The 27,476-nt window shown below is 43.8% G+C and overlaps 1 long non-coding RNA gene across 1 annotated transcript in view; it reads left to right on the top strand.

The window, feature by feature from the left end:
• Positions 1 to 27,476, top strand: part of LOC108962551 (uncharacterized) — a 319,214-nt gene that overhangs the window by 252,485 nt on the left and 39,253 nt on the right. Inside the window, exon 3 of the long non-coding RNA XR_001991221.3 lies at positions 16,377 to 16,440. This is a non-coding gene — a long non-coding RNA (uncharacterized LOC108962551). The remainder of the gene's footprint in view (positions 1 to 16,376; positions 16,441 to 27,476) is intronic.

Genomic DNA, 27,476 nt, shown 5'->3' with positions numbered 1-27,476 from the left:
TCACTCTGGTATCCAGGCACTAAATTACAGCCCTCTTCTGAGTGTTTTCTTCTCAGAACGATGCAAACTTCCTTCTGGAGTGACCCAGTCATTGTCATGCTTCTGTAAACAATCTCTTTTCTACCTATTGATTTCAGTCTAACATCAGTGACCACCCACTGTTCGGGATTGGGAGGGAAAATAATTGTTCCACAGACATCCCCAAGCGTGCAGACACAAAGCCACACACCTGCTCTCAGAGTGGACACCTCCTCCTGCACAGCAATTCTCCTGGAGACTGTCACAGAGGGGCTTCTGCAAACCAGGGTGCTCATTTGGGTGTCTGGAGGGGATTTAGGGATCTGGACATTCAAAACTGCCCCACATGTAAACCCTAAAATGTTGGCATACATTTAGCAAGGAGCTGGTGCCAGTAGCTGCAGCCACCTCGGTGATTGTCACTTGCTGTGACAAACAGGAGGTCAATTATTGTTGCTCACAAGGGGTGAGTCCAGCCCATATTTCTGAAGAAGCAGCACCCAGGTTTTTTGGCCAGAAAAAGAGGATGAAGCCCTCTCAGAGCTGGTGGAGCCCCTGTATTGGCAGTGCCCAGGAATGCAGATGCCCATCTCCTGTCTTGCTCTGGACCATGAAGGCTGTGCCTCCATGTGTGCCAGGTGTTTCTGTGCAAAGCACCAAGGCACCCTTGCTGGCATTTGGTTAAGGAAATGATTCACTCACCACAGATTTATTGTCAGTTTTGTTATGCTTAAGGCAGGCAGTAATTTCAGTTTTCACTGCCATTAGCTAATAATAGTAATTAATTAGTAAATCGTGCCGTTGGGATCTCAGGGTGAACTAACAGGGAAAATGTAAATTAAGAAAAAAAAGTCCACTAATGTTTCTGAGTTCCCCACCACAACTGAGGGTTTGTGTCTATCCCAGTTCTCCAAACTGAATTTCTGAAGAGCAACTTACATTGCCCACAGCACTGTCTGGGAAGTATTGTAAGCAAAATGAGGAGGTGCATCAGACAGGAGCTGTTTGGTTGTTTGGGTTTTTTTCCCTGATTTTGCTGACTTCCCAGTAAAGAAGTTTTGGATACAGCACTAAGAAAGAAGAAAACACTAAGATAAATCCAGGGTTTTTAATTCAAGGTCATTTTGAACCCTTTCTCTGGCTGCAGAAGAAAGTGGGGGAGAAAATAATTAAAAAATGTGAATTAGGCTGAGTCATTTTCACTATGAATTGTTTGCAGCTGTCAGAATCAGATCTACATAGTTCACTATAGCTCAATTTCCTTTCTGAGTTAATAACACATTGAACAAACATACTACACCAGACTCCTTCTTTTCTCTCAAATAACCTCACAGTGGATCTGCATTCTGAGTATGAAGAAGTCTCTGTTAGCTTAGGCTATTTATAGAACATCAAAGGGCTGAAAGATAGTTAAAAATTAATCGATTACCATCAAATAACAGACACCAAAGCTCAGTGTATGAAATGCCTTCCTCCAGTGGAGAAATTGATGATTTAGGGACTGGACAGAGGCAGGTGGGCACTCCCCAGTGCAGCTCCTCAGAGCTCAGATGGGGCTTGAGGGCTGGCCTGGGACCTGAAGGGGTGGGTGGGGAACACAAGGAGCTTGGAAGGGAGGAAATAAAGGGTGCAGGTGTCCAGCTGCAGCTGGAAGACCTTTGGAAGGACCAGCTCCTGCAGTCCAGAGCCTACTGCTGAATGGTTCCTGTCCAAAGTGGGCACTAGGGGATGCACAGGTGGGAATAACTCTTTCTGTTCTGTGTTTCAAGCTCTTTTCTTTCCACTGAAATAGTTAAAAGTGGTGCTGGGGAAGTGACACTACCTGTGTGTGGAAGGTAAAAAACTTGGGTTTGCAAAATATTAAGGTGCTTCTCTGCTAATCTTATTTGGATTAGTCAAATGCTGCACTGGCCTTTATACTCCTTGACTATAATCATGCTGTGAAGGGAAATAAAATGTTTTATCAGACCAATAACAATTGTGGAAGGGGAAAGAAGAGCTTTGGGAAACAGAAGTCGTTTTTTGGGTCTGAAAGGAAGCAAAAGTGGAACTTGGTTCCACTTAGTTCCCAAGTCAGAGAAAGCCCAGGATGCCTTTCATGATGTGCTGATGTGTCTGCACAGCTCAGGTGAAGTCTAGATTAGACATGGACTCATTTTTGGGATTTTTGGGTCCATCTAAGTCTGGGATAGTTTGTTGTCACACCTCTGAAAAAAAAGTGGCTAATGGATATGCTGGACCTCCTGGTTTAGAGACACCTTAGGGGAGAGGAATTCTGATTAATTAAACACCAGTTTCTAGGAGAGGATGGTGAGTTTAACATCTGCCCCTGTTGATTGCTGACAGACTGTAACACACAGCTTACAATGCAGGGGAAGCCTTTATTTCCTCTTTTCTTGCCAAATATGCACATTTCCTAGCAGAGGTGACATTTTTGTATGTCAAAACAAAGGTAGAACAGCAGAGCCTTTGAAACATCAAACTCAGATGGAAAATGAGGATTTGGCATGGCTTAATTTGGGCTTTATTAATGCCTTTGGGGGAGAGGGATGCAAGAAAGATTAGGCAGATCAGAGCTTTAAAAGTCATAGATCATGCATTTAATAGCTCTAATTCTTAAATACTTGAAGGGTTTCATAAAGCCATTCTCCTCAAGTGCAAACTCCTTCCACTTTTCACTGTTGCATCTGGATCTCCCAAGTTCTTAAAACTGAAGATCTCAGGCCCTTCCATCCAGCAGTGATCCTGCACCAAGGGGATGTTTGGAGCCTGTGGAGGATCCCACAAGGAGGTCATGTGCACCACAGGTTCTTTCAGTGGGGGTGAAGATTGCATTGTTTTTGTTACTCACCAAATGGGATTTAAAGCTGAAAAAAACCCCTTTTCCCATTCAGCTGCATTTTCTGAAGTGCAACAGACTTAGAAAGACTGGATTTAAATGAAGTTAATACTAGATTTAAAAAAAAAAAAATCAATTCTGGTGTTATAAGAAATTGATGGCTAGATTTCAAGGTGAATTTTATCTAAAACTGAAATATCGACTGAGGTGATATTAATATTTTGTACTGGTGTTGTTTTTCCCTGCACTGGATTTTGTGCTTTCCAAAAACTTAAAATTCTTTTCCCCACATTTATTTTAAATATTATAGGGCTATTTTTAAGCCAGCAGCACAAAGCAGTTTTAATTGTATCTATTACATACTAAAGGAGTTTTCTGTAATAAAATCAATTTCATAGGATAAATACTCTGAGCTAAGAATAGTGAGCTACTGATAATTTTACCCACAGTAATAATTTTTAACAGTCACAGGAGCCCTGGGAGAGGCTTTTCTACCCCAGCTCTTCATCTGCACCACCCAGCACAGAGCAGTGCCCTCAGGTGTGGCTCTGGGGCCACCTGGTTCCCAAAGTTGACTGGTCTATAGAACAGGGGGGTTGTTTCAGTTTTTCATTTAATTTTTTCTGGAGTGAGGGAGTGTTGGGTTTGGGCACTGAGACTCTGTCTGGGTCACAGGGAGCCAGGAGCTTTGTCCTGCTGGTGGTGGGGCAGTGTCCCCTCCCTGGTCTCAGGGACAGAGAAAGCCACCTCTGACTGTCTGTAATGTATGGAAAAGGCAATTCCAATAACTCATTTTACAACCAAGTGATCATTTATCCTACTAGCAAAATCTGTTCAACTCTGGTTGTATAGGTTAGACAGTAATAAAAGTTCAAGTATCCATAAAATTGCCATTGAACTGTAAATTAATGTGAGGTAAAGTTGTTGCCCAAGGGAATAACTGAGCTCCAGAAAGTTGTGTCCTAAATTAATTAATGCTGAGTTCAGCTCTGCCTAGGAAAAGAATGGGGTTTTGCTGGCCTTTGGTTGTTGAGCTCAGATTTTTGTCTTCAAGCAGAAATTGCTGTTGTCATCTCTGCTCATGTAAACAGGATTGTGAAAATCAGAAAAAAACACCAGGAAAAATAAGGAATTGAATGACCTATTTATTTTTTAAATTGTTTTTTAAATTTATTGTTATATCTGTTGGAATGGGTAGGGACAATTGATGTCCACACGTTCTACTGGTCAAGTTTCCTTCTTGATTAAGCACAGGTGGACATTTGCACTTCATTTGTGCTGCTCAACAAGACTTTGGCTGTCCTCTTAAAACTTCTGGTTTGCCTTTTTTCTTTGTTTCTTCTTCATTGAAAAAAAAAAGAGCAAAAAACCCCAAATCCAGTGGTACTTATTTTAATAGGTCAGTTTTAGTTATTATGGATGAGGATTAATAAAAATTAATGTACTCAGTCCCATTGCCTTGGGAATCAGTTGCTTTTTTAAGAAGTTGGGTAAAGAAGCAGTTGGGGTGTCCAGAGCTACACAAAGCATCACTGATGGATTTGTGCCATTCCCACAAGTGAGGAATCCCAAATTTTCCTGACTTCTCTTTTTTTCCTTTCTCTTTCCTTTTCACCTTAACTTTTTAGTTTTTCCCCTCATCCTCCTATTTTTCTTTCTGTTCAGTCTCTATTTATTTCCTTTGCTTCACAGATTGTCTCTCTGCTTGGTTTTCTTTTCCCCAGCTCTTACTATATTCTGTGTGTTTTTGCAGCTCTAATGCTGGCTTGTCTGCCAAAGAATAAACTCCTATTTATGGCAAATATATGCAGCTCTATGCACTGCTAAAACATCCTCAGACTGTTTGCTCACAGCCGTCCTGCAGAGACAGCACGACACTGTGAGCACAAGAACTGAGCAGCTCCTGCCACCTCCACCAAAATCAGAGCCAAAACCACCTTAGCACACCTGCCCTCAAGGCACAGACCTCTCTCCTCCTCTGACACAGCACAGCTTGGGTTAACTGGCAGAATTCCACAGGTTAGACTTTCAGGTGTGACTGCCCTGCTCTTCCTGCCCAGCAAGGGATAACAGTTCTGCTCTCCAGTGGGAATTCCTGAACTGGCCCACTGTCAGGTCAAGTGGTACTTTTAGAGTACCATGGATTTGAAGTTCTGAGCACTTGGTGTTAAAAGCTGATTTTTGGGACGTTATGCAATATGTCTTGAGGTGGTTTCATCTTGTACCTCTCAATTAGAATCCCAAAGCAGCCTCACTCCAGCTCCAATCCCTTTTAAACTGGGTTTTTAGCCCTGGAACAGTAAATAAAGGGGGAGAATTTCAAAGGCACGAGGGATAGTTCTGTCACTGGAAGCCAATGGAAGTTGTGTGTCTAATTCCCATTTGTGTCTTTGAAAGCACACATGGCCCTGCTCTGCCCATGCCTTTAAATCTCATGTGCACACAAACACGAGCCCCACGTTCCTGTTCAACCTTCCACAGGCACTTTCCCTTCCTTGCAGTGTCACAAACTTTCCAGGGTAGCTGAAATATGTCAGGGATGTTTTTGGCAAATTGCTGAGACCAAGTTCTTCAGCTCCCACTCTGCACTTCTGGGGTGATGAGATCATGATGTTAGAGTCGCAAAAGAGCTTATTAGCAGCTGGTGCAGACACTTTCTGTGTGTTCTAAAAACAACAAGGAGAACAACAACTCAGCTGGGAAGAGCATATGCAATAGCCTTTTAATCATTGCTTCAGCTCACCATGTCATCACGAGTAAGCTTTCTCATCAATGAGCCCAGGAATACAAAACCACAGAACTTCTGAAATTTTTCAAACACCTGCATCTTGTGAAATGAATTTATGCTACCAAATTAAAAACAAAACAACAACAACAAAAAAACCTGAACAAAAAAAAAAAAGGGAAGAAAGAAAAAAAATCTCTCGGATCAAAAGTGTCTCCTTATCAGGAAATGAAGGACAGGAACAAAAATACCCTCCTCCTCCGTCTCCTCCTCTTCTTTTCCCACCTCAGACTTGATGATAAGATTCTGTAATCTGACAACCCCCTGCAAAATAATAGCTGGGTGTTTACAAACGGGGCTCTTCGATGCAAGCCCGTGGTTTAAAATCCCCCCAGCAGCAGGCATGGGAAGGCTGGCCAGGCTCTGCCTTGTCCCAGTTGCTCCCTGTGCTGCCCAGCTTTGTGTCCTGCTTTATCTGCCTGGAGCCTCCCGAGGGGCACAGAGGCAGCTGGGGGATGCCAGTGCCAGCTTTGGAGTGTGTTCATCCAGCAGTGGCAGGGAAGTGTCCCTGGTCACTGGGCTGGAGTGGTGCCCTCGGGCTTGGAGTGGGCTCAGCCATCCCTCCTCCCCGCTTGCCTGCAGTCTCAGGGATGGATTTGCTTCCTTTCGCAATCAGTCAGACAATAAGGATGTTGCTAAATCCTTGATGGAGCCCAAAGGCAGGGCTGTTGGTTGATCCTTGTTTCCTGTGCACTTATGATTTGTGTGACCACCGAGTTGCCCCTTGACTCCCGAAGTCCCGAGCCCCAATCTCAGTGCCTGCAGTGGGGGACCGGAGCTCGGCGTGGCCAGCAGATGTCTCCCAGGATATTGCTTTGCAGACACCGCTCTCCCAACTCCCTCTCTTTCCCGAGGCTCCCGAAACTGGGCTTGGTGGGTTTTGAGAAATGCTGTCTCTCTGCCCATTCTCTGCAAGTATTGCAGCCCCAAAGACATGGCTTTGTGATGCTGAGGTTTTTTTAAGCCACAGCCTAAATTAAGGAAATGGTTTATAAAGATAAAAAAAAGGCAAGAGAAGGCAGCTCCTTTGTGCCTTCAGAACACTTCATGATTACTTACAGCTTTTGAGGAAAGGAAGCAATGTCAGTCATGGGGGCACACAGCATTTTAGATCACGTCTGATTGGGAAAATCATTAACATTGCTGGGATTCTGCTCCATTTTCTGTTGGAGAATTGGAAAATGGCAAGAAAAAGGTTCTGGTTGCAGGTGCAGGCTGTGTTGACACGAGGCAAATCTGCAAATCAAGCTGTACCTGCCGGGCTGCGCTGGCACATTTTTCCTTGGCTAGGCTTGGCCGAAGCGTGAGCTCTTCTCACTCACTGGCTGTGCATTATCCTCTGTATTTAGCAGCAGTGAGGATAAGAGGTTGCTCATGGCACTGAAGGAATTAGTTGTGGAGGTGGAAGGGGAGGCTGGAGCCCCCAGTCCCAGTGATGCTCACTCTGGAGCATGGCATTTTGGCTGGGATGGGCTTTGAAGCCCACCACAGGTCACAGGGATAATGCTGGCGCCGTTATCGTTCCGCAGGAGCTCTCCGTTGGCATCAGCCATGTCTTTGAGAATACAATAGTCCATCACCAATCCAATCATCTTTCTGTGACTGAGGGGTTTAGGCAATTATAAAAAAGTGGATGATTTCAATGTTCTATCCCTCTTGTGGAATTATGTTTGGAATTTATCCGGCGAGACAGGGGAAGGGATTTTGTTTGTTTTGTTTGATCATTTCTTATCACAGAACTTTGTTTGACTCAAACCACAATGATACAAGCATTCAAACACCTCCTTCAGATGTAATATTGATTTATAAAACAGCAGTGCACAGCTGCTAAGCTTCACTGTTTCATACAGAAGGTCTTCAATTCCCAACAAATTACTGGCATTTCTACCTATTTACAAATTAATGTTTCCTCTGAACCTTGTGCATTTCTTATTATTCCAGTCTGCTTTCTTCAGTTTCTGCTTAGAAACCTCGTGTGAGTGTGCATTATGCACTGATAGGGCAGCTTTAGAGCATCAGTTAAATTGGAGTTAAATAAAAAAAAATCTAGATCAACGTTTCTCCTTAGGCAAGTTATGCACTGAGTGAAATTAAACCACTATATGTACTTGTAGATTGAAGAATCAGAGGTGGAGGATGGGTCAGAAACACTAAGATCAAAGTTTTTCTTCTTTGAAAAAAATCTCTTTGAAAAGCCCCCATGCCACCTATTCTGCTTGTTAATGTTTTGACTGGAAGTGTCTGGCAGTGTCATCATCAGCAGAATATTTTTAAAGACCTTTTTTTTTTATTTTTTTGGAGCCGAGTCTAATAGCAAAGCAATGGATCCTTAGCAGCCTCTGTTATATGTCTCTTAAGGGAATATTTTTGTTAATTGCAAATATTTGATTGACAAACATGGGATGCAATTAGTAGGCAGGCACAGTAGGAATGTGCAGTGAACTGGATCTCTGAACCAACAGATCTCAACTCTCTCAGCTTGATCTGAAATAGGCTAGAGCCTTTAAACCATATGTTTCCCTCAAACTTTTTCTTTCCTCTGAAAATTCCTTATTTCCCTCAACTAACCTTCTTTCACTCTCTGCACCAAGGGAGCTAATTCATCCACTATGATCACGTCAAATAAAGACAGAAAATTCTACACAAGCTGCAGACTTGTGCTGCTTTTTGACCGTGGCAGTAAAAATTAATGTGGACAAGACTATACATGCCAGTTGTGCCTTACAAAAGCCCTAGGTGAAAGAGAATACAATCTAATTTAACTTTAGACATTTTGAGCTTAATGGTCTATTTAAACAACCTGGTACCATCTGACTACATTTATCAATTATATTTCTTTTTATTTATACAGAGTACTGTCTTTCTGGAAAGGCTATAATTAAAACTTATCTAGATAAATTGTGCTCAGATTCTGCGGCATAAGAAGGAATTCAAAGGATTTCAGTGGTTTTTATGTGTTCTTTTTCATTAAAAAAAAAAGGTTGCTCTGAAATCTTTAAAAGGAAATAGATTTTCATAATTAGAATAACCTAATTGCAATAGTTTCCATAATTACAGCTAAGAATTGCCAACAGGAAATGCAGTGTGGTCTTCACAGTGAAATGCTGGCACCCTGGATGTTTTTCTCCTGGGTAAGCAATCCCTCTTCTCTCAGGGGTGGGGTGCTTGGTCCTCCACTTCTCATTGGCAAGAAAACTGCCTTGGGGGTTTTCAGCCAGGATTTGAGTTTTCAGGAAATTTCAGCTCGTGCTTTGTGACCTCACCATAATTTCCACAACCTGACATCACATGCTGGGCACAGCTGAGGTTGGTAGAGAAAGAGCAGCAAAGCTCTGAGGATTTCAGGTCCTTCTGTGGACAGCTCTTGGCCCTCACCATAACCTGCCTGTATTCCTGGAAGTCCCAGATCCCTCCCAGATGCGTGGCACGAGTAAACTGAGTTTGGATGCACCTGCATCCTCGCTCTCCACTGGCACATTGGCCTATTTGTCAAGGCACATGGAGGGGCTCATGAAGCTCTGCTCCTTCTGGAAGGGCCCGATCTCTGCTCCTGCTGGGGGCTGCTCATGTGATTGAGGCTGACTCAGGGATGTGTGGCAGGATCCAGCCTTTCATTTGCAAATCCCAGTAACGGGATGTGTTAATCAGTCACTTCATCGGTGGAAGGAGTGCGAGATCCATAGTGGCTGCATGGGGAGGATATAAATACAAGCTGAGTTTCTCAAAAACTTTCCTTGCAGAATTTTGTCCCTAGAAGGGAAAACGTTATTTTGCTGCTGAGTCCTGAATGTAGAATTTCAGATCTGTTGTAAGAAGCCCCGCAGAGCTAACAAAAAAAATTAATTTCCATCTGTGACGTTTCATGCCGTGTATTTGTAGCCCTGTTACCGAAGCAATATTTGACAGGGGCGTTTAAAAAATGCTTTTTCCAGCAGACTGACAAGTGTTTTTCCATAAGGGCAGTTAATAGAGGTTGTGTGCAAACCCACAGTAATTTAGACAGGGCTTCATGATGAACCTCTTTGGTGTGGCAGGGTTATTTTAAATGCTGCTCCAGGTGCCTGCTTGGACTTGTCAAGCTTGCCCTTAGTGAGGACCAGTCCCCCACAGATAATTCCTTTTTCACACTGGAGCCGTTGTTGTGTCTTTCTGTTTAAGTGCTTGACAGAAAATGTCCTCAGTTAGGCTGTGCATAATGTACATTGCCAATTTGTGAGATCCTTCTCCACAACTGTGCTGAAAGAGGGACTTTGTCACAGGTTTTCTCCTCCTTGCAGCTCCACAATTTAAATGTTACTGTTTTGTCATGTTAATGTAATTCACTTAAAATATTTAAATTGTCCTTAATTAATTGAGGAAGGAGATTATCATGGTGGTGGACTTGTAGGCAGCGTGTGGAGCAGAGCTGCCGGGGTTTTGGTGAATACAGGTGATGGATGGTGTTGACGTGAGCGGCTGCAGTTGCACAGTGTGCGTATACACAAATTACACCGCCATGTGTGTTCCTCCCTGTTAGCAAAGCCTTTTGTTTATATATACCCAGCTATACATTTACACATTATGTAAATAAACACACATATGCCCATGCAATTTAATTGAATATATGGCTATGGGTTAAGAGGCATGTTACTCTGATGAAAAACATCTTATGGTACGGAGTAAAAATATTTCCGACGTGCTTTTGAGCCTCCTGTAGAATTTAAGAAGGAACTGCAGAGATTTCTTTAAGGTAGTGGTTCAAGGCCTTGAATAGGAAGACCTGGTATTCTTCCAAAACCTCCAGGTTGTTGAGTGGCATTCTCAGAAACCCACTGAGTTCCATTTTCATTCAACACTCTTTATTCTTATTCAGTCATGGGATTTTCCATCGCTCCTTGGTATATGCAAAATGGACATTACTCTGTGAGTTTTGTTTCAAATTAGGTTCATATTTCTAAGGCAATGGGCAAGAAATTAAGCATGTAGATCAGTCTTTCCAACCACAAATCCCCCAAAAACTGACACGAGCATCTCAGAGTGTAATGAAGAGTTGCCATTCAGTCATTCTTGGAGGTGCCAACACGGGCTTTGATGTACAGAGAGAGGCACAGAGTGATGGGCTTGTGGTGCCTCTCACCTGCTTATCCACACTGGTGGTGCCACTGGAGGGGCCCATGGAGGTGGTCTCCACTGGAAAAATGCTGTGAGGAGCTGCAGGAGATGGTGAACCACCTGGGAGGGAGCTGTTGCTGGACTTCCCCGTGGGATTGTGTGGCTTCTTCTCCCTGGCACTCCTTTGGGTACAGGTGCTGGGGCAGCAGTGCCTGTTCCTCTCGGTGCAGGGCACCACAGGCCACGCCACAGGTGCCACGTCTGGCTCTGGCAGAGCCCAGAACCGTGTCTGCCTCACAAAGAAGCCTCTGCTTTTGCTTTTTGTTTGTTGTTTTTTCCCTCCGTCTCCGGCGCAGCCGGGGCGCCTCTCCTCCAGCTGTTCTGTGACACCGCGCAGCCATCAAATGCTGGAAGCCCAGATCAGAGAGCAGCAGTGACAGATTCCCTGGTGCAGGCAGGCCAGGTCCCAAATCTATCGTTCATACCAGAAAGCTCAGCAGAGTGACTTGACAGGTTTTTAAAGCACTGGAGAACTTCACCAGGAAGTTTTCTTCCTTTCCTATGCCTTTCCCTCGCTCTGCCAGAAGGCAGGGGCTGAGTGTGTGCCATTTTGGCAATTAGCAAAAAGGGGGATATTTCTGGCTCTGAGCACAGGTACACAGGGAAAATCAGGTGTGTGGGAATCAGCAATCCCTCTGCAAGCAGGGGCCATCACTGGGCTGCTTTGTACTATTGCATTCAGACACCGTGTTCTGAGCGTCTTTGTTATCGTCGCCTGATAAATAAACAGCCCTAAAATTACAGAACTTATTATGGTAATTGAGTGAAGAAAAGGAAATGCAAACCGTGCCTCGCTATCTATTACATTGCCACTGCTAAAGTTGCCTAAACCTGTGCTACTCAAATGATATTGTAATATTAGCCTTCTTTCTTTTTTCACAATGATTGTTTTCTGTCCATCTCAAGCTGGATGTCAGTTCATTTAGATTTACATCAAGTAGTAAATTAAAATAATCACTCAGCAAACACTCTCAGCTCAGTTTTCTCTTTCAGTCAGGAGTTGCGAGAGATGCTTGAAGCATTCAAGCAGAAAATATTGCTGTCTAGATATTTGTCCTCTGGGTGATAAAGGAGGCATTGTCTTGGGACCCACTCAGGCCTCGGAGCTGATAGTAGCTGTGCATCACAGCTGTGAAGTGCGCTTTGTTATGTGTCTGAGGATTAGGGTTCAGGACCTTGTTTTTCTTGAAATACCAGACTGATCAGAGCTGCATATGTTCGGGGGAAAGCAGAGGTCGATGGTTCTCTGTCCACATTTTTACTAGATTATTTTTGGACAGAACTCTGGGAGAATACCCTGCAGCTTAAACCATCCCAAGAGTTTTTCATATTCTGCATTATAACCGTCATGGAAAAAAGGCTGTAGTTTATCTATCTGCATTTGAAACAAAAGGCTACAGCATCACAGACACGCTGGGCTTTGGACCCACGCTGGAGCAGGCTGAATTTTGCTCTTTTGTGCTCCATTTACAGTACAGCTGTCCATTTAGAAGCACAAATGCACCTTGATATAATAACCAAATTCAAAGAATGTCTGGCCTCAAGGGTAGCACAGACTGACAGTTAATCTTAAAGCAGGGATGGTGTACAGAGCAAGGGTGTGGGGGGACAGAAAAAGGCTGTTCTATGTTTCTCAGCTGTCCGTTCCAGAAAAAAAAAAAAAAAAGTGGATTTCTATAGGCATTTTTTGCTATTAGAGAAATTAAGCAGCATTTTTTTCCCACCCCAGCCACAAAACAAACAAACAAACCCCCCCCAAACCAAAGCAGTGATTATTGTGGCAAAGGTGGTACAGACAGAAGTACTCATAGTGAGTTAAGGCAATGTTTCCATGACAGTTGGGGTCTGAGTAAAAGCTGCAGGATCTGGACAAGATCTGCTCATCCTCCTCTTCATGGCAGCCCAATGTGGGAGTTTGTGGAACGGAGGCTTTGGGGCCAGACTGTTGTCTTTTGGTGATCCCACAGGATCTAACTGGATTTTACTGATAAACAGAGGGCTATCTGTGGTGCTTTTGTTGCAAGTCACCGTGCACATGCACATTGCAGATTCAGCTTTCAGTGTCAGTCTGAATCTCTCCCTCCCAGAATGGGGCTCTGATCAATAGGCAGAATATTGCCTTTGAAATTATCAGTGTTAATGACAGAACCCCTCTGATGGGATGGGAGGGAGAACAGCATTTGCCCACGTGCAGGATAATGCCTGGGGGTTGCTTGGAAACACGTCAGTGGGCACAGCTTTTAACCCCATCCAGCTTCTGCACAAATTCTGAGGGTCACCCACACATCTTTACTTTTGAAGTGAAGCCTTTCTATCCACCATTCTTCCATGGAGCCCCATCCCTGCCCACCACTGGGCCTGCACATCTCTACCATGGCTCTTCAGGTTAGTGGGATGGCTCAGGTGCTCCTCTCTCCATGGGAAACTGAGCTTGGAGCTGTGCTCCAGGGCACTCAGAAGGCAGTTTGGGACATTATTTGAACTTAGGGGGTTTAATGAATGACACGAGGTTACTGTTGTGACAGGGCATCAGCCTGGGCTCAGCAGTCACTAAACAGCTCCTGAATATGTTTGTGTCATTCCACCCTTTTTGTGGATGCCATTGCCATTCAGAGGATGCTGTTGACAATTTTCAGTTTTGGTGGGTGTGGCAAGAACAATCTAGAAGTATTTTTTTCTGCCTAGACAAACCAGTGCCCAGGGCACAAAACGAAGCAATTGGAGCAGGATGAGGAGCCTTGGTCAGAGATGGACCTGTGTAATCATTGTTGGAATGAAGCTCCAGGCTGCCAGTTTAGTTCCCCATTTGTGTTCTCCTCCTCTGTGCTGCTGGACACTGCTGCCTGTGCTCCTTTGCTGAGGATTTATCCTCAGCCTGTGCATGGGCCAGGGCCGTGCCACGTGGAATGGGGGAAGTGATTCCTTGTCACTTTGTCTGTGGCCTGGCAGAACTGATTTGCTGCAGTTGTGCCTGCAGAGAGCTGGCATCATGTGAAGGCATTAATCATTGGAGATATGCTGATAGCAAGCCTTCAGAAAAATCATGGGCTAGCCGTCAATGTGCCCTTTGTTTATAAGGAGTCTCTTGTATTTAGGTATTTTCCTTCACTTCTGCTTCCTCCTTTCTTAGGAAATAACCATGGGTCACTGACCTCTGCTTTTGTGCTCTTAGAAATCCTCCCTGTCTGTTTTATTTGTCTTCTGACTTTTTTTTTTTCTCTCTCACTAGTTTTTTTTCTAAATTCAATTTGGTTTTCTTTTTCCATGCTTTGGAAAGGTTTTGTTTTACCCTTCCTCACTCATGCTAGCCCAGCCATCCATCAGGCCTCTTTTTGCCTCAAGTTGTTCCTGATGGGATTCCTTTATTACTACACCTTTCATGTGTTTTTCCTCTTCTTTCCTAAATTTTCTTGTTTGTCTGTCTCATACTTTATCTTCTTCCTATATCCTTGTAAAACGTATTAGAAGTGCCACTTACTTTCCTCTCTAATCCCTTTCTCACCACATCCTCTTATGACTTTGGGAGGATTTTTAGCTGAAAATATAAATCAGACTCCTCTTCCAAAGTTGGACAACAGAAAGGGAAGTTCTCTTGTTGATTACCCTAAAAAAAAAAAAAAAGACAATTTCTTGAATGAAGGAAAAAGAAATCCTGCTGGGGTAAAATCAGCTCCTGGTGCGAACACCAGGGAGGCAGAGACGTGAAACCTTCCCCTGCTGGTACCTGTTCCCTCTGCTCACATGGAGGAAACAGAGGGGCCAGGACATTTCAGAGTGAAAACTGTCATACCAGTAATTACATTATCTTCAAGGGTTTATATCAGCTGAAAATGAAGTCTCAGAATTTAACTTGATTTGAGTTTTTATGGGAAGAAGTGTTCACACAGGCTTATCTTGATGCTTTCTGAATTACTTGAAGCACATATTGTTTTCTAGATATCTCAATACCAGTAAGAATGTGAAATAGCTGAAATTATCAACATATTGACATAAATCCTTACACAAAGTGTGGCACTGTTGTGAGTGGTGTGGCTTGGGTTTTTCTGCTGTTGTCACCAACCACTGCCAACAGAGCCCTGCGTGAAACCAGGCACAGGAAGGGGGAATTCCCCTAGTTCTTCTCAATTAAAAGGAAAATAAAAAGGCAAACCAAAAAAAAAGAGAGCTAATTTCCTGACTGCAGGAAAAGAACTGCTGGGGTAGAAGGTTACCAAGGCCTCTGGCTCCTTGTGTGGAGCTGAAGTGAGTATTCAGAGAGTTCAAACACAAGTAGGAGATCTCTGGACACAGGAAACAACAACGCAGTGCGGGGTGAGAAAATTCAGCAGAGAGCAGGAGGGCATTGCCTTACCCCGTGTGCACCCAGCCCTGGCAGGAGAGGGATCCCACAGACTCTCATGGTTATAAGCTCTTGCTAATTTGAGAAGTGTCAGGAATGGCAGTGAGATTTTCCCCTCAGCTGTCGGGATCTCGGGGTGTGTGTCTGCTTAGATGGCACCTTCCAGGAGCGCGAGCGGTCTGTGACAAAGTCTCTGTGCAGAGCCTGGCAGAATGGCATCACTTTGCTATAAATAAAGGATCTTTATTTGATTTATTTGATACCTAACATCTTTGTTAGGTAACAAAGCCTGTGTTGTGGCTGCTGCTGTGGGACATGAAGAACTGCAACTGTTTTCTGGTCTAGCAGTTGTGAATTGACATTGGGATAATAAATGCACCCTTCCCTGGTGCCCTCCTGCTGGAGATCCACAAGGATCTCTGATGTACTTCTAGTTCAGTCTTAGGAAATACTGGAAGTATGCAAGCTGTAGGGAAAACCAGATGCCTTGCATTTGAAGGCTTCCTCCCTCTAATAACACAAATGTTACCTTGGTGTTCTCCTTGACAGTGAGCCCTCAGGTTCCTTTTGCATAGGAAGTCAGGCAGTTTCTGAGCAGTGCCTGCATATTCCATGCTAAAAGGGCAGCTGAAAAGGCAGCCTTGGCTGCAGCTGCTACCTGGAAATCCTGAGGCCGTTGTTTTCCTTATTTCATCTGTTGTTAGTCAGCTGGAAAGCACAGTGACCTATGAGTAATGTGGTCATCCCCAACTCATGCTGATAAAACCTTTACACTGCTGCCTCTTGCCATCTCTCCTTCTCTATCTCTCTGAGATGTTCTGATCCAATCTTGACTTCCTTTGAGGTAGGGCATTCTGTCTTAATGCCCTCACCCCCTTGGAGAGTCAGAGAGAAATGATTTTGAGATGGTTTTTTGTTGTGTTTTTGCCTGATCGACTTGTCTGCAGGGCTTTTATACCAGAAAGGACAGGACTCTATGGCCATAACCCTGGGGCCCTTTAGGACACTGCTCCTCTCAATTAGTGGCTGCTGCTGAAGGCAGAGCAGAGGAATTGCCAAATCCCAGGATATCAGTTTGGCCCTATGGGCAGCAAACCATCAGGTGTAGCCCCCTGGAGTTGGGAAGTAGCAAATCTCAATCTGTTTTTGGTCTCTCCACCTTTTGGGCAGCACTGGGCAGTCACTGGCATGTCTGTAATTCTTGTTTCCATCACTAATAAATTGTTCTTCTTTACTCCTTACAGATCAGCATGCTGGATATTATGGAGCATTTCTGGAGTTGAGGGACAGCTCTCTGGGAATTTCCAGGTAATTGCCATTTCTTCTGCTTCTTTCACGAGCTGCTCTGGATGTTGTTGACCTTCTCCTTGATCTTGGGCTGCAGGTCTCTCTCCTGATCCTCTCAACTGGCCACCTCATGATTAGATTGTTGTCTTGAGTTGCATCTTTGAATGCAAAGTGAAGGATGTTCTGGGTCCAGCCAGGAGAGTTTGACCAGGAACCTACAGACTCCCAATTCTTACCTGAGGGGATTTTGCTTGCACTTCCTAAAGATATAAATGGTTGAACACTTGATGGATAAAGAACTGTTTCTGTCTGTTTGATCCTGCCTTACCTGTGCTTAGTGTTGGAACTCAGCTTTCTTGTCCTGACAGAAAAACTGCCACTTTCTGACTGCACAGCCTTCACCTATTTATCACCTTTTTAAAGGGCTGAGATTTACCATGGATTTTTGTGGTTTCTTCTAGTCTGTTTCATATTAACATCATCTTAATTTCTTTAAGAGACTCCAGATTCAAGGGAGGCAGTGTTACAGTGGGGACCTACAAAAGAGCATTGGGTTGGGATGGTTTGAGGGCCACCAGACCATGGGCACACCAAGCCCCAGCCCTGGCAGCAGCAGCTCTGTGCCCTGCCTGACAAGGTTGTTCAAGACCCAGAGAAAAGCAGAGTGTTTTTCAGGCTGGCACTGGTCCATCCTCAGTATGCTAATGTGGGTATTGTGAGTTCCTTGGGGCAGGGACTGTGGTTTTCCATATGTCTTGAGTTGCTCCAAGATTGTGGCTGGCATTCTGTGAACCAGAGCTAATAAATCAAAGCCAGTTTTTCCTCATGTGCTTCAAAACCTACTCCATTTTGGAATGGGAAAACCACGTACAGCTCACTGCAGGCTTTGTCAAATTATTCCTCCCCTTCACACTTGGACTCTTCTTCATTTTCCACACACTTAATACTCACCCAGCTCCTTTCTGTAACTGGCAGCTGATCCAATTACACACTAGAGGTAGAAATACTGAAGTCTTACAGTTCAAATGTGGAATGATATGCATAGTCACTTTGTCACTCAAATCCTTTAAAAAAAAAAAAAAAGGAAAGAAAACTCAGACTGGCTGGCCATAATTAAGGGCAGAAAACAGACCACACCGTTAATATGTCCCTGGTTTGCCAATACTGGGATGTGGGATGTCACAAGTCCCAAGCCAGAGCCGTGTGGCTTCCCAGATAAAAACACTGGCTTTTTTACTTCTGGGGCTACAGTTCAAATCCAGCTTAAGGTTCTAAATGAGATGAGACCATTAACCTATGCCAAAACTGGGGATCCCTCCAGGTCACAGCTGAGGTTATTGGCAGGTCACTGTGATTAAGACTGTCCTCTGTTGCCTTCAGCACACTTAATGGCATAAATAAAGGGATTGAGGTCCAAGCCCTGCCACAATGCCAAGAAGCCTGAAGTATTAGAGATGATAATGAAGGCCTGGCAGAAATGACCCACTTTGAGCTAGAGGTAAAGTCAGGATGAGCCTAAGAGGTGCCCTTTGCTCGCCCTGTTGCCATTGGAGTGCTGTGTGTGTTGTATGTCTGCTTCCAGAATTGCATTTTTGGAGAATTCTGGTCCCGATTCTCAGCTGGATTTGTGTTCAGACAGCATTTTGCATTCAGCTTGTAAAACTGCATAGCTGTACCAAAAATGTAAGGACTTTCAAAGTCTCCAAGCTCCTTCAGCTCCCACCAGAGAGCCAGAGATGAGAATCCCACATGACAAAAAACAAGCAATAATTAAAAATCCCTATTTTGCCCAAAGAATTCCTTTGTTCGAGGTATGTAAATGTCTCTGCCTGCTTGTAAGTTATTTCATTTTTGATAGTTCCTTAGCTCAGTAATGTGAGCTTGGGAATAGAGGAGTCTGAAAGGAGTGTTACTCTGAAACAAAACACCTGTCTTTCAGTCAAGGCTAAATTGACAAGCAACAATTTAGTTGTCTAAACTCAGAGCTTTCAGAATTTCAGACTACATAAATGTCAAGATGCCTAGGTAGGGCTCAAAGGTGAGCGACAATGTAGGCAAATATACATTGGAACTTCAATTATCCAACCCCTGATCACTCTCAGTTACCTGAAGTTTAAACATGTCTGCTTTCACTCCAGTTTCTACATTTTTCTGTAAAAACCCTTTGTACGGAGTCACCTGTCTTTGCCCAGTGGAGTCTGTAAAGTTTTAAGAGCTTGTCTCCTAGGGAGCTTGGTGTGTCTGCCAGATCAAAACCCCTCTCTGATGGAGCCTGTAATTATTCCTTCATGTTACCTGGTGCATTTAGATAGAAATATTAAAATCAATAAATTACTGTTTTTAGCTTTGCTGTCCCAGTCACAATTCTCCTTTCCCATAGGCTTGGTGTCACTGAGGCACCTTCCTCCTGACACAGAGTGTACCTGCATGGAAATGCATTGAAACTTGATGTGAAATTCTTTAATGAATCTCTGAAGGGAGATTGTGTCCTCTGATGAGCAGCCAGAGGATGGCATGGACTTTGTTGCTTAGCAGTAGTCACCAGTATTGCACCAAATTCTTCCCTTCATTGCTCTCCTGTAAAATCTTTGGCATTGACTGACATCCAAGAGCTAAATATGCTTTGATTTCCACAGTTTAGAAGGTTATAATGCTGCTGAGATCCCAATCAAGACCCTCTGAGAAATTTTGCTTTACATTTTCCTGGCTTCAACACTTTTTTTCAATACATCCCAGTTCTTTTGAGGGGTTTGCTGTGATTTCAGAGGTAGCAGTTCACATTGGCAGGTCCCTACACCAGCTACAGAATTAAAAGTTTTGAGCTGGCAGGAAAGTATGTGAGACCTCCTCCCCTCCTTTTGCATCTTTATGTTTTCCAGCCTCATTTTCACCCCGTTCTTGCCTTACACTTTCCACTTTTAGTTTCTCCCAGTGTTCCCTAACATCATCTGTTCTCTCTGAGGGCTGAAGGAAGTCCCTTTCCTTTTCTCCTTGCTCCCCAGCGAGCATTTTCCTCTTTATCCTTCAGGGGAAGCATCTAAACCAGAGTAAGGAGAGGAGATTTTTATCTCATCCCCCAGAGAGAATCTGAATAGGTCAGTGTGCTAGGCAGAGCCTTCTGGGGAATGAGGGATGGAATGCACTCATCTGGGCTGGGGTCCCTTTCCAGACACATTCCATGGTGGCACTGGGGGATGAAAGCTGCTGTGCAAGTGCTGCCTCCTCTGCAGTGTGGGATTTTGGGGTAGGATGAGCTCCCTGAACAATAAACCAGCCCCCCTAAGGAAGAAAAAGAGGATTTCAGGCCAGGTCAGGCAACATCTGCCTTCCCTTTAGCTGAAGGCAAAGAGCTTGATCCCAGCAGAACAAATGGCATAAGACATGGAGGATCCAGCATTGCACAGGAAAGTGAAATCCTGTTCTCCACTGAAAGCAGAGTTGCACAACTGAACCAAAAGGCAAAATGCAATCCAGTCATCTGTTGCTTTGGGAATGGGAAGAAAACAAAATTAAATGGGGATATTAAATTGTAAGTTTTGTGGGTAAAGAGAAATCTCATTTGCCTGGCAGCAAACTAATACTGCCAAGAAAATACGGCAGCACAAGAAGAGGAGAGAGTGCCCATTTCAATGTTTAGGAAGTTCTGGTGTCTTAGGTGTTTCATGGCCATCAAAAATTGAAATAAATTCAAGTTCCACTTTAATTGAATTACACAATGACATCAATTTAAACATTAGTAAACAGATGCAATTCTGTGCAATGCTTTAAATTGCGTTTTCTCACATATGCATTTAATTTAAATTTATTGAGATGGTTATTTATGTTAATAAAATAATTAAAAGCAGTTATTTAAGACTAACTATGAAGTAGCTGTGTAACTACCTATATTAATAAGACAGTTAGTTAAGGGATAATGTCTATTGCTTTATGGTGTAATTGCAATAAACAGCTGCTGAGTTTGATTAAGAGCTGGAGTGGAGCTAAAGTGTTGGAGCAATCTCAGAAGCTATTTGTTGTAAGTGTACCACAAAGCAATAGTGATTATTCCTATTATACAAAAAGCCATACCATAAACATTAAAATATAGCACATAAGTAAGATGCTTTTTTCCTGGGTTGTTCCAGCATCTCCATGGGAATGGTGGGGCTGGAGAAGGAGAGCTGGACTTTAGTGGAGAAGAGGCTTGAGAGGGGCAGTAATTTTGTCAGTTTTGCTCCTACCCAGGTTCACCCTGTGTGAAAAAACCCGGGAGGGCTCAGTCTGTGCTTGTGAGCTGTGTTTTTTCAGGGGTGCCATCATTTGAAAGTCTCTGGCTGAATCCCTTTCCAATTTTATAGAGAAATTTCAACCATGGCTCCAGGTCTGACTTAGCAATTTCTTCAGTTTTTTTGTTGGAGTATAAACAGGAGAGTTGAGCCTACAGTAAATCCCCTTCTGTAACTTTGACCTTGAAATGGCCACTGCCACTCCATAACTCCATCACTGACACCCAGTTCCCAGGAATATTCTACTCTTTGGTACTGACATACCTAAACCACAGACCAATAATTTCAGTGGGTTCAAGGAAGCAAATATTGCCATTATTTACAAACTCCATGTTTTTCTGCATCTGGACTTGTACATAAGACATTTGCCCTCAAAATCTCTGACGTGTTAGTATCCCACAAATTTCATAGCAAGTCAGGAAAAGAGGGGCTTAATTACTTAGAAGTAATATTTTATTTCACCTTTAATTTGAGAGCACTTTTGAATGGTGAGCTCTGAGGCTTTGATTGAGGCACAAATGGACAGGGCAATCCTCAGCCTTCTGCTGCTCCTCATTCCTGTACCTCTTACAGAGACTGGCAGGGCTGTGAAATGCTGCAAGCAAAATACAGCTGACACAGATCTTGCATATTTAGGGCTTTGTAATCAGCTGGACAAGTCCCAGAACAAGAATTTGTGGGGTTGGGGGTAAGAATGGGTCCTGGCTGTCCTGCATCAGGCCCTGAGCTCCTTTTGACATTGGGAATCCCTCAGGGAAGTTCTCATTTTCAGCCAAACCCAAACATCCCTGGGAAAGGTGGGGGAGTCCATCCCTGCTGTAAACCAAGCCCAGGGAATATCCTGGTCCGTGTGATCAAAACCCACCGGCCCATTTGCATCAGGGCTGAAGGGTTTTCACCTACAGAGGTTAGAAGTACAAAAGGGAAAAGAAGAAAGGTGTCAGCAGCACAGTTGCACTGGTTTCCTCCTGTTGCACAGCTGATCCTGGAAGAGATAAGGTATCTCTGACCAAGCAGTTGGGTGTGAGGGTTTAAAAAAGCCAGCAGGAAGAGGCGGCTTGTAAAGTCCGATGCACAACCATTAATCCAAGTACCAGCTAACTCCTGATCTTGTGTGGAATGGTTTTGCTCCTGGTTTATTGAGGAGGTCTGGGCACTGAGGGGGTGTGTGTGCATTGCAGGCAGGCTGGGCACAGTCACTGCTGGCAGAGCACCTCTGCCACCAGGATCTTCCCAAATAGCTCCTGGCGGGGCCTGGGATGAGCGCGGGACCCGCTCGGCTCCAGCGGCTCCTTCCTTCCTCGGGAGAAGCTTTGGCAATGGCAGCAAAGCCCACCCAGTGTACTCGCCTTGTTAAGCTGCTGGGGCTTGCAGGCCTTCCTAACTCTGCCCTGGAGAAAAACTGTGTAACAATGGATAAAAGACTTGGGCCTCCCAGCTTAGTTACAAAGGATTCTCTTCACTCATCCTCTTAGTGAGAAATCCAGTTGAATGCTTTTTGAAATCTTTCAAATATTAAAAATAAAATAAATCTTCTTATTCTGTTTCCCGGCAAGATTCTTGACTGCAGTGCCATGTTGTCACACACTTCAGGTCCTTTAAAATGTCGAAAGGACCCCCCTCAGTGCTGTGGCTGCAGCCAGGTACGCAGAGAAAAGGTTATTCAATTCTCTGTGTGCCTTCAGAAAGTTAAAGGGAAAAAACCCAATGAGCCCTGAGGGGGGGGAAGATGTAGTGGATATTAAAATAATTGGGTGTCAGGCTGCAGAAGGCTCACTGCTACTACCTGGCTTGGTTGGGATCTGCTTTGGAAAATAGCTGGTTTGTGTTTATTTGTTTCTGCCAGAAGGAGGGAACTATTGCTGCTTCACCTGGGCACAGAAATCACTGCAGTTTGTTGCTCTGAGCAGTTACTGCAGAAAACACTTGTCAAATCTGTTGTGAAAAAAGCCCAACACTCTTTTGAGCTGCCTGAGAAACTGGTTTTCCTTCCACTTCCTTCTCTCCTAAAGTGTTACCTGCTCCCTTCCCTTAGTGCCAATGTCAGCCAAGAGATGCACCACTCCCTCTTGGCACGGGCTTCCAGCCCAGAGGGGATGTGATCTTCACTAACGCTGAGGTCACTTAAAACCTGCAAGGGTTGGGAAAATGAAAACTGTCCATGTCATCATCAAGGGAACCATCAAGTGACTCTGCTGCTTGTGATCTTAGAAGTCAGATTTGCTTGCACAGAAATCTTTGCCTGCACACATTGTTGTCATCCCTCTGTAAAGACAATTTCTTCCCGGGAAGCTGTTGCAGGCAGTAGAGGTTTGTTCTCTCTGCCTTGCTGTCTCCTTCCCCTCACAAGGAGTAGTTGAGTATTCAACATCCCCTGATTTTAAACTCTCTCTTTATAATCTGTGGTGCTTCTCAGTCATTTCTGAGATCATGCTGGTGTGTTCCTCTACCACTTCAAGTTAGAGCACATGGGAACCTGATTCTCTTCAAGGGAGGGATTTTTTGCTGAAGTTTATGTTTAGATTAATTTAAAAAACATCCACTTTCTTGTTAGGTGTTGGTTGGGGTTGTTTTTAGTTTGGGGTTTGGGTTTTTTTGACATCTTGCTATCTCTGGATTTAGCATTGGTTCATTAGTTAAGGGAATAAACAGCCATATTTCCTATTATTCACATTATTATAGTGTACTCCAAGCCCTGTATATCCTGAAGCTTGGTAAATAATTCTCTATCCTTTAAGAAATTCCCATTAATCTCTGACCAAGAAGAGCAATAAGAAGTTAGTTAGTCACCATATATAAAAATCTGAATCATTTTTACAAGTATCTTTAATGGCTTCCTTTAATTACATGTCTTCATAAAAACACTACCCCTCTCGAACAAAGCATCCTTTTATTCTTCAAGAGGATCTAATTTCTGAAACAACAGAAATTAAAGCACTGATGCTTTATTTGGGCAAATGAACAGAAAAAACCACTCACACAGCTCCAGCAGAAGGCACAGGAATGGTATTCTATTACCTTGTCAGCCACCTTGATATTGTTAGGAATATTTTCCAAATCAGCCCAGCAGACTGCTGGGATCAGTGTTACACTGACAGTGAAGTGGACTGGGATGGGATTTTGGCAGCAGCCATGGGGAAGGCGAGATGCCTTCCCTGCTGCTCCTGGCCTTGCCCCACATGTCCTTGGCTCCAGTTCCATGGTGGTTCTGTGGTCACCAAGGGCAGGACCCCCCTTGCTGTCATCCTGCTCCGAGGAGCGCGGTGATCCCGTGTGCTCAGCAGCACCGAGGGGCAATTTTAGGGTCAGGGACAGTTGTAGCCTTCTCCTTCTCTGATAAAATGCAGATCTTCAAGTGGGCAAAAACCTTCCCAGCAGGGCTGGGTGGGTGGGCAGGCCCAGCTCTTTCAGGGGCAGCTCAGGCTGCTGGGGATTAACGGGGCTGGGAAGCCACAGCCACAATTGTTGCGTCACCCGCTCCTTTTTCCTTGCTCTTTGTTGATCTGAGTTTGCCACCTTAAACCCACAATAAAAGGCAACATTCACTGCCCTGCCACCAGAGCTGTGCTGGACAATGTTTTCAAACCTCATTCAAAAGGCATCTCCTCTGTGTTCATCTGTCTTCCTCTGAAGGCACCAGAGGCTCTGAGTAAGGGATAAAAAGGTCAAATGTAAAACAGAGGCCGTCTCTAACCCTTCATGGCCTCTTTAAACCCCTCCATAGTCCATAGGCTGAGAAACACTGAAAAAGGAAGGATGGTACTGAAGCCTCTTCCTCCCCTGTTTTATTTCAGGTCAGGTAACCTTGCTCACTCTTGTAGAAAGCCTGAGGAGCTCCAGGAGGGATTTAAAGAAGAGATCTTCCTCTCCTGTCCAGGTGAATAGTCATGAATTAGACTCTTGGGAGACTAAAGCAGTATAAATACATGAGGAAATCTTTTGATTACACGTAGTGTTAAAAAATGCTAAAAATACTCCGACTACAGTTAGTGTTGAATTTTTATGTATTTACTTATTTATCCTAATTTATGCCATTTTTTCTCCCTTCCCTGGGAAGTGAAGACTATCAACAGATAAGGGAGAGAATTTTGTGTTTTTGTATGCAGTATGAGTCCAGTACTTGGCCAAGACCCAGCTCTATTGTGGCAAGAAAGTAATAGCTGAACTAACTAGGGACTCAGACTCTCTGGCCAGCATCCAAGAAACATTAAAAAATGTAGTACTGCACATAACAAGTAGGAAGATGCATGCAAATGTTGATGTCTTATTGAAAACTGTTAAGCTATTAATATGTTGGGTTTATAGACGTGCATTTGGATTTTAAAACCTGCTGCCCAAGTTCATGCCCTGAAATTACCTGCTGCACTCCATGTCTGAAATAATATTTAAAGTAGTGTCACATTGGTGAGGTGGTTGTGGAGAAAATGACACATCTGGATCCCTGGAGTGTTTCTCTTGGGGGCACTGAGACAGTGGCAGGGGTCCAGTTCAGCTCTCAGAACAGTCTCTAAGCATTGGTCCCATTTTTTCCTTCGCTGTGTCTTCCCCCTAAGCAAGTACTGATCTCATCACAGGGTAGGAGAGTTCACTCTCTGTTGGTTCATGTGAAAGGTGTGGGTGCAGAGCCTTGTGTGGTGCCCAGGGGTCTCCTAAAGCCTTTTAGAAAGGAGATCCCAAGAGCATTAGGGATTGGCTAATAGAGGATTTGGGATGACTTTGATGCCCATGAAGTATGAAACTGAACTGTATCAGTTTCCTGGTATGAGGATGGGTATCCTGATGGGTGCAGGATACAGCTCATATTATCACACTTGTGCTTTTTGGGAAAGTGTTGAGGTCTGGTTTGTCATCCAGCCCTGGTAAGATCCAAAAGGTGATTCAGCTCTGGCCTTGCAGGCAGTCCCCTGAGCAAAGTGTCTGTGACTCCACACAGCTACTGCCTGGGAGAAAAGGTGAGCAGGGATGCTGGAGCCTCTATTCCAGGTGAATTCCTTGTGTTTGCAGCTGCCATCCTGCTCTGTGTTAATGTCATAGAGCTCCCAATGCCACCCCAGAATGGTTTATTGCCATTGCCACAGGTGTCCCTGCTAACTTCCACATAGATCCCAACATTCCTAAGGGTCTTTTGTGGCACACTCAGCAAGTTCCTCGCTGTAGTAGTGACCACAGGAGTGCAAGGAAGCACACAGAAACAAAGAGGCTGGGGAAGCAGAGAGCTCAGTTGGGGCAGCTCATGTGGAGCAGGCACTGCTGTCCTGTGAGGCACGACAGGAAGCTGAAATGATAATTTCTCTCTACCACAGCAATAAGCAAACAGTTTCAGTGATTGCACTTTATTCACAACCATAACTGTCATCACTGACATTCACTGGAGGTGTCAAATCCCAGGGTTTTATGCTTTTGCAGTAGTATTTTATCTCTTTCCTTCTAGAATTATTACTTTTTTAGTAGGGAATAGCTTAATGTTAGGGCTAAGAGGTGAATGGTAGGACTTTTGGTTTCAGGTTGTTTTTTTTTTTACCTGACCTTCCTTACTCCCTATTCTCCTCTCATCCCTGCTCAGAGCTTTGTTTGAGCTGGAGAACCAGTCTGATGGTTGTTGTTGTACCAAGTGAGCTTGCTCCTACAATCAGGTTTTTTTTCTAATCTCTCAACTCTTAATTGTTGCATGCAAATTGTTTAATAAATAATGTTGGACAGAAAAAAAAAAAAAGAATAGATATTAATTAAGAAAAGGATTTAGGCTGACTCAGTCTCATACATGAGACAAAAGGTTAAGTAAATGCCAAGGCTGCTATGCCTCTTCAAACAATGAATATTAGTTTTAGAATCATTAATGTCTGCTTAGAAAACAGAGTCATACTGGAGTCTTGTATGCCAAAATAACCAAGGCCAGGGCTGTTTCTTTTCAATCTGAAGCTAAATTATTCTCCAATAGAGGGCTAAATGTATGCAATTAACAGTGCTAGGTAGGACAACAGGGAATGGCACTTCTAATATGTAGCCAAATTGAGATCAAGTTTTTCTTTAAATCTGGTAACTTAGACATTTAATATGCACAACTGAGCTCTGCAAGAGAATTAGTGAAAAGAAGCAGATAATTAACTCCTTCCCTGCTTGTCAATGGCGACAAAATGATTAGGCTGCTGTTCACCCACTCCTGCCTTCTCAAGTTGCTGGATCTACAGAAACAAAGTGGAGTTTTTTTCCAAGTGCCTTCCATATATGAAGACAGTCGTGTAGTCTTTATTAGAAATGAAATTATATCATATTTTTAAAGAAAATTTCATCCCAAGAGAGGTCAGTTTTTGGAGTTGAGTTTGGAATGAACACAACCACGAGAGCTTAACTAAAACTGTGTATACTGGGTTGAGAGCTTAAGAAGAAATGTTTAAAAAAAAATAAATAGCAAAATCCATTTTAAACAAGTAGGTGGCTCTGACTGGTACATAGGCAAAAGAAAAGGTGCTCATTACAACTTCCCAGCACCCTCATGTGCAAAAAAATGCTCTGTACTAGACACATTACTGACTATGTTAGCATCACCCTTTAACAATAATAATGTTTAATACTCATTCAGAGATCTTCAAGAGGATGAATATGGTTTTTCCCAATTTACTGAGGGAAAGGGAAGTAAAAGATGGTGAAGGGACTTCTGTTTGTATCTAAACTAATTCTGTGCTTCCTTGCTCTGGGTTCTGCTGAGCTGAAGCAAAAGGGCTTTTTCCATTCCAAGTCTCCTGCTGAGGAGGCTCCCAGAGCAGAGCCTTTGGTGGCAGTGGTGACTCCTCC

The sequence above is a fragment of the Serinus canaria genome, chromosome 3 (assembly GCF_022539315.1).
Source record: "Serinus canaria isolate serCan28SL12 chromosome 3, serCan2020, whole genome shotgun sequence".
NCBI classification, from domain to species: Eukaryota; Metazoa; Chordata; class Aves; order Passeriformes; family Fringillidae; genus Serinus; species Serinus canaria.
This window is presented reverse-complemented; position numbering and strand designations above follow the sequence as displayed.